The sequence below is a fragment of the Cryptomeria japonica genome, chromosome 4 (assembly GCF_030272615.1).
Source record: "Cryptomeria japonica chromosome 4, Sugi_1.0, whole genome shotgun sequence".
Lineage (NCBI taxonomy): Eukaryota > Viridiplantae > Streptophyta > Pinopsida > Cupressales > Cupressaceae > Cryptomeria > Cryptomeria japonica.
The window spans coordinates 36,998,368-37,006,626 of record NC_081408.1 but is presented as its reverse complement, the minus strand read 5'-3'; positions in this window follow the sequence as shown (position 1 = coordinate 37,006,626).

The following is an 8,259-nucleotide window of genomic DNA, read 5'->3' as shown; positions in this document are numbered from 1 at the left end:
TTAATAAAATAGAAGAATGTGGATAATTTAATTAAATTAGATTTAATCAAATAGAGAAATGAACATAAAATATTCATTTAGGAATATGGTCATTTTTATATGTCTACAGGTTGTACAAGGATGAAGATAAAACTATAGCAATAGCAGCAGAATTCAATATTCCCATAAAACAATATGGAAAAGGTTATGAGATCATGCAAAAAATGAGATATGAAGGAAAAGGACCAATTGGTAAGAAACATCAAGGTATTTCAGAACCTATTTGTCCACACTCGCAATCCAAAGAAGATAAATCCAGGCTTGGATATCTAAAATCCAATCAAAGGCAGCATAATCATCAACAACACAAATGGAAAAAGAAATCCGTTTCTAAAGAAGCAAATTGGCAAGAAAAGCTACATCAACCAGCCGGAATAGTAACCAATAAACAAAAGAAGCAAGAAGAACATGAAAAGAAAGAAGAGGAGATTACCATCCAAGGTAAAGAAAAATCTTGTCAACAAGTTCTGAAATACAAACAAATGCAAAATCTGAACAAGATATTCCAAAAGCAGTAAAAATAGAGATGGCAGAAATCAAAGAACTTTTTGCACCATACGACATTCCAGTATGGTACAGTGGAGTAATCCTAGACCAAGATTCAGAGATAGATTCAAAAGAATATGAATGGAGTCCAGATGTCTTATCTACTACATCAAGTAAGGAACACAATGAAGACCAAACAACTATCACAAAAGAAGACTTGTCTATTGCAAAACAAAAGATGGAGTTAGAAAGAAGGCAAGAAAAACTCAGAATTCAGAGAAAAGAGGCATATGCAAAAAGGAAGGGGAATGACAAAGACAAAGAAGTAATGCCACAAGAAGTACAAACAAGGATAGATCAAGCAAATGGAAATACAATATTTTCATTGAAAGAGGAACAAGATGTATCCAAATGTGGTAGAACCATAGAAGAATTAAGAGATAGTCAAGTTGGATTGACTATTAGTCCAGAAGAAGTTGAGTTTGAAAGGAGACAAAATTTAGCAAAAGAATCCTCTTTAACATGTACACAAGTATGTCAACTCCAAAATGCAAATAAGGTCAGTCAAGAAGGAATTTGTAGTATTAAAGATGTGTGTGTTGATATAATCCATTCATTTAAGAGACAAACATCAGTTGAAGAACCACTTGAGTGTGAACTACAAAATGCTAATATTGATTTTGTTAGAACTAATTCAGAGACACTTGAGAAAGACAATTCTCAAAAACATTTAATCTATGACAATACCTATTCTATGCCAAGTTATGATCATTATGTCATGAACGTTGAAACACCTAATGATGACAGTGATTATGATTTACCCCTTCTTCATCCTGAACTAATTGATTGGGATAATTTAGACAATCCTGAACTGAATGTCTTTTCCAATGATCATGACTTAGCCATGTACCTTAACACAGTTGAACCCATCCCACCTAAGATATCTTCCATTACAAAATCAAGTGATGTTTCTCATAGTCAGGAGAATGACAAACTTTCTAGTTACAAAAGCGAAATAAAAAAAGGAAAGAGACCTATTGTTGAAAACCATTTCATGGCAACACTAGATCAATCAAAAGAGAAAACAAAGGACATATCTAATGGTGAAAACCTCTTTGAGGCACCAGAAGATGGAAAGTTTGACATTCTTCTTGCATATTTTCAGGAGAGATCTGCTGTCCTGATAGAACCAACAGAAGTAGTAAACATTGGTACATCAAAGGATCCTAAAATACTTCATTATACTGCCTCATTATAAAAAACAGAGAGGAATGAATACATGGAATTCTTTAAGCAAAGACAAATAAATTTTGCTTGGTCCTATGCAGATATTCTAGGACTTAATCTAGATCTTATCATGCATCATCTTAATGTGGATTTAAAAGAAAAACTAGTTAAGCAGAAGCTAAGAAAGATGCATCCGCACATTGCTCTTCTTGTAAAAACCGAGATGAAGAAACTATTAGAAGTAGGTTTTATAAAACCCATTGCTTATCCAGAATGGGTTTCAAGTATTTTGCCAGTATCAATACTAGATAAAAGCATAAGAGTCTGTATAGATTTAAGAGATCTGAATAAAGCATGTCCAAAAGATGATTTCCCACTACCAAACATTGATATCATAGTGGACTTATCAGCAGGGCATGAGATGTTTTCATTAATGGATGGCTTCTTAGGATATAATCAAATAAGAATTGCACCTAAAGATCAAGAAAAGACAACTTTCACCTGTGCATGGGGAACATATTGCTAGAATGTTATTGCATTTGGGCTTAAGAATGCAGGAGTGACTTATCAAAGGGCTATGATGACAATTTTCCATGATATGATGCATATATTTATGGAAGATTATGTCGATGACATACTTGCAAAATCTCATATAAGAAAAGAACATTTGAACATTTTAAGCAAGATTTTTGACAAGCTGGAAAGATATCAATTGAGATTAAATCCAAAGAAATGTGCATTTGGGGTAACCTCTGGAAAGCTCATTGGGTACATTATATCAGCCCGTGGAATTGAAGTAGATCCTAAAAAAGTCAAAGCTATCATGGAAATGGAGTCACCTAGGAACATAAGTCAATTGTGATCTTTACAAGGAAGATTGCAATCAATCAGGAGATTTGTTTCTCAGTTAGCAGATAGATGTCTTCCATTTACCCATCTTCTACATAAAAATGTTCCATTCAAATGGGATCCAAAATGTGAAGAAGATTTTTTGCAAATAAAAGAATATCTTATGAGTCCTCTAGTATTGATATCACCAACCAAAGGAAAACCATTGTTGCTCTATATCTCAGCAACAAATGTATCATTAGGAGCCCTCCTAGCTCAACATGATGATGAAGGAAAAGAAAGAGTAGTTTATTATATCAGTAGAACACTTGTTGGCTATGAATTAGATTAAAACTCAATAGAAAAGACATGTCTAGCAGTTGTATTTGCAACTCAGAAGCCACGACATTATATGTTGATTCATTCTGTGAAACTAATAGCAAAGATAGATCCTCTCAAATTTTTGTTGAGCAAGTCAACATTGACAGGGAGACTAGCCAAATGGGTTATGATATTGAGTGAATCTGATATAGATTATGTTGACCGGAAAGATATCAAGGGACAAGTTATCATTGATCAATTGGCTGATGCACCTTTACAAATGACATGTCTTTGCACATTGAATTTCCTGATGCAGATATCTTGACAGTAAGTACAAACTTTTGAGAATTGTAATTTGATGGTTCTTATACACAATATGGATCAGGTGCATGCATCTTTTTTTTATCACACCTCAAGGACACACAATTCCCAAATCATATAGACTGTGGTTTCCATGCACTAATAATACTGTAGAGTATGAAGCATTGGCTATTGGGCTTAAAATGGCCATTGAATGGAATGTCAAAGAACTACATGTCTATGGTGATTTACAACTTATCATCAACCAAATAAATGATGAATATCAAACAAAGGATGATAAGCTTATGCCATACAAACAACTGGTGGAGGTGTTTAAAGGACACTTTAAAGAAATATCATTCACCCAGATTCCAAGTAATGAGAATAAAGCAGCAGATGCAATGGCTACAATAGCATCTCTCTTGCAAAATAAGGAGAATCAACAACGTTACGAATTTCTTGTGGAAGATATCTTAACCCCTACCATTCAATCCCAGCATACCTACCGAATTTGCCATATATCAGGAACCAGTCAATCCTCATACGGTCAAACTTATCAGTATTTAAAAGAACATATCCTTCCTCTTGACTTCTCTCTCAATCAAAGGGAAATTTTTCCACCAGTCCTCTCGCTATACTATAATTTCTGATATCCTATTTAGGCATGGTCTAGATGGTACTTTATTAAGATGTCTTGAACAAGAAGAATCTGAGAAAGTTCTTGACGAAGTTCATGCAGGTATTTGTGGAACACACTCAAGTGGTTTAACATTGGCTAAGAAACTTCTTCATATGGGTTATTTTTGGCCTACTATGGAGAGAGATTCATTCACATATGCTATAAAATGCAAACAATGTCATATCCATGAGAATCTCATTCATGCGCCAACACAAGAGTTATATCCTATGACAAGATCATGGCCATTTTCACAATGGGGCCTTGATTTGGTAGGAAAGATAAATCCCTCATCTTCTAATGGACATAAGTTTATTATGATTACTATTGAATATTTTACTAAATGGATTGAAGTATTGCCTTTAACAACATTGACAAAAACAAATATCATCATTTATTTTGAATTATATAATTTGTCGCTATGGAGTTCCTATGACCATTATCACTGATAATGGAAGACCATTCAAAAATCAAGATGCAAAGGAGCTATGTGAACAATTTCATATCCAACATAGATTTTCTACTCCATATTATCCACAGGGAAATGATCAAGCTGAGGTATCAAATAAAAATATCTTGAATTCTTGAAGAAAATAGTCAATGGAGTTAGAAAAGACTAGCACATTAAGCTAAATCCTGCTCTTTGGGCATACCGAACTAGCATCTGCACTCCAATAGGGGCAACACCATATTGTTTGGTCTATGGATCAGAAGCCATATTACCTATTGAAGTAGAGATACCTTCTCTACGAGTATCCTTGCAAGGTCTTATACCAGAAGAAGAACAAAAAGTCTCTTAACTCTAGGAACTAGAACTAATTCAGGAACGTCGCCAAAATGCAATAGATCATTTGAAAGTATATCAACAAAGAATGGAAAGAAGGTATAACCACAGTCAAGCCACACATTTTTCAGATTGGAGATATAGTTTTAAGGGAGAATCCAAGAAATCAATAAGATTGAGAAAAGAAGGGAAAATTTGAACCAAATTGGCTAGGACCTTTTGTCATAGTAACATCATATGGATCAGTAGCATACAAGTTATCTACCCTTGAAGATGATTAGTTTGATGAACCTATCAATTCTATCCATCTCAATAAATCATATGCTTGAGATATAAAGTCCTGAAAAAATCAACAAAAAGCATATAAAGTCCTGAAAAAATCAACAAAAAGCATATAAAGTCCTGAAAAAATCAACAAAAAACATATAAAGTCTTAAAAAAATCAAAATATGGAAAAAATGCAATAAATCTAAAAAGTGAGTTCTTCCATCTATGAGATCACTTTATGCACCTATCCACTTCATCCTATCACATCTATCGCTTCCATCTATCTTACCTTATCCATTCCATCTTCCATCTTTCACATCTAGTGCTCTGAACCATTTAGCAAGAAATATGCAGCTTACCAACAGTTAACAATCTTTGACATACTTGTCGTAGTCACTGTCTTAGATTTTATCAAAATCAATCATATCTGCATTTGTATCTTGCCATGGTTTGGATCTTGATCAATTCATACATCCATAATAAATTTTTGTTTCCGCTGGGGGAAAAATCCAAATTCCTTTTGCTAAGGTGATCTCTTGAATCTTTGCAAAGTCCAAAACATTCAGAAAACTTAGAAAAAACCAAAAACAACTAGGATTTTGAAACAGATAACGCACAACAAAGCAACGAAGATCAAGACATTTCATCAATAACTGAATTGTGAAACTCAGGAAATCAAGAATTGATCAGCAAGTTATAAAGGATTATCAAAAGATCATTCATCAAGATGATTATATCAGTTAATGACCATAAGAAAATGTGAATGACATGCAAGATTCAGTGTTTATATCTTGATTTTATTGGTAATCATGTACTCTATGCAACTCAAGGATGTCCATGACTAGAGAAGCTATGATGGGGCATGATTATTTTACTTTGATTGATGTCTGTGGTTTATCGCTTACTATGGTATGTACTTGTCTCAGGATATGATCGACAAAAGATCAAGGAGAACGTTCCAAGTCATGCATGAAAGGAGATACTCCTTGTCTGTTCTGCAAGCAATACTCAGGTCAACTTGATCCATTATATCAAGTTGTTTGTATTAAATTTTTATATCAAAATCCATGTAAGGAATACTCAGGTCATCTTGAATCATTATGTCAAGTTGCTTGTATTATCTTACAACATTTTAAAGCTCAATAATGAAATCAAGCACTGTTACAAGATAGCATATGAAGAATGACAATATCATTTTTAGTTAGATAATTTCATTAGCTCATTATTCATCTGCATTGTAAGCATTCATTGTCAGTTGCATTATAAATATATCATTTCATTAATAGATAAACGGTCATAAATAAAGATTGAGTATACTTGGACAAACAAACAAAAACAATTTGCATCTAATCATTGTAGGTTCATTTTTAGAATCATTTTAATCATCATCCATTTCATTTAGTTGCATTTAAATCATTGCATTAATTTGCATTCATCATAAGTGCATTTCATTAATCATGTAGTGTATCATCATTATTATTTGCATTATCATTTCATTTCATTTAGTTGCATCTTTGCACTTTAGATTCATACTCATTATAAACATTACATATAAAAATAAAAAACATTTCATGTAGATCATTTGAATTTACATCATCATAAATCAAGATAAAATCAATCATTCATTTGCATTTTCATATAGATCATTTACATTTGCATCATATCATTTAAGTTAGTAATCATTTTCATTTGCATCCAAGATCATCAAAATCGAAAATCAACAAAAGCATTTATCATTGCATCATCATATAAAGCATCACAATCAAATAGAATAACATGCATAAATATCATTATCCATCTAATAATGCATCCATATAATCAAAAGCATAAAGACTCATCATCAAATAGAGTAACATAATATAGATCATCATCATATAGAATCCACGTCTGCATATAGATCATCATCAAACAATAAAAGTCCAAGTATACAATGATATCAAATAAACAATACAAGTGCCTCCAAATCAAGTCACGACTGTCTTGTACCACTACCACCTGACTCTGTCTGTCTCTGTAGCTGTGGGTGAGAAGATCCTCCAGGTGCTTGTCTCCTATGATCACCACTCCTCTGAGGAGGTCCCATGACCTCACCACTGCTAGTATCCATCAACACGGTGGTATGATAACTACCTGCTCTATGGCTCTCTACAACTGCCTCCTCATATCGTCGTCGCCAGTGGGAAGTCTCCTTCACTACCCAAACTAATGCTCTAATAGTGTCAGCTGAGAGAGCACCTGATCCAACTTGCTGAATGTGATCAAGAAGGCCCTGAGTATCCTGTTGTCTCCTAACAACTCTTTCCCTCTCAGCCATAAGAGTCTGCACCTGTGCTCAAAGCTGATCAATCTGTGCTCTAAGACTATCAATGGTCTCTTGCTCTGGCATATCATGCTTTGGTGCAACCTGCTCTGGCAAATCCTGCTGTGGTGCATGAACCCCAATCCCCTCCTCACCACCACTCTGTCTAACTGCTGAAATCTCCATCCAAGTAGCTCTCACAATCCATCATCTAATAAGGGGAACATGATCCTCTGGATCCTCATCATCTCCACCTCGAGCTGCAATAACCCTAGGGTTTGGCTGAATCTGACCAAAATCAATGCCTCCCCCGCAACCCCCATCCAGTCCAGTCACCCTACTTCCTCCTGTCAATGGCAACCCTCTCAGTGATCTCATACCTGCCCTGCCATGCTCCCTCCCAATCCATCCAACATCCTTCCCACCCATAGGATGTGGTCTCCCAATCCTACCAATCGGCCCAAACGATCCTCCACAGACTCTCAATCGACCTCCCCTCCGTCCAGGTCTCCCACCACCACCTCCATCCCCACCCTCATCTCCACCTCCCCTAGCCTCCTAAGTAACTCCGAGCTCTCATCTCTGTCTATGTCTCCTAACACCTAGATCATCTGAATCATCATCCTCATCTCCTGAGCTGGGAGGAGGATATGTTGGATCAGTAATATGAGGAAATGGATGATCTAGTATATATTGAGCATAATCTGCAGTAACCCCAGGATCAAGAATGTGCAATCTCATATCATAAGCCACTCTAAGAGTAGCAAGAAACTTTGTGCGAGCAATCTCAAATGACAAAGAAGGTCCCCAATATTGTCTATCTTTGTATCGCCAAGCATATATCATCACACTAGTAGGCATAGGCTGAATGATACCAAACTGTCTAAGAATGCGACTAATCAACTGCCGCTCAACAATGTAAGGAGTCTGACCAATGAGATATCTACTCTACATGATAAATGGTAATGTCTGTGCATCATCCATCCATGGATCACAATCAACATATGGTCTCCAAGTAATGCTATCCAATGA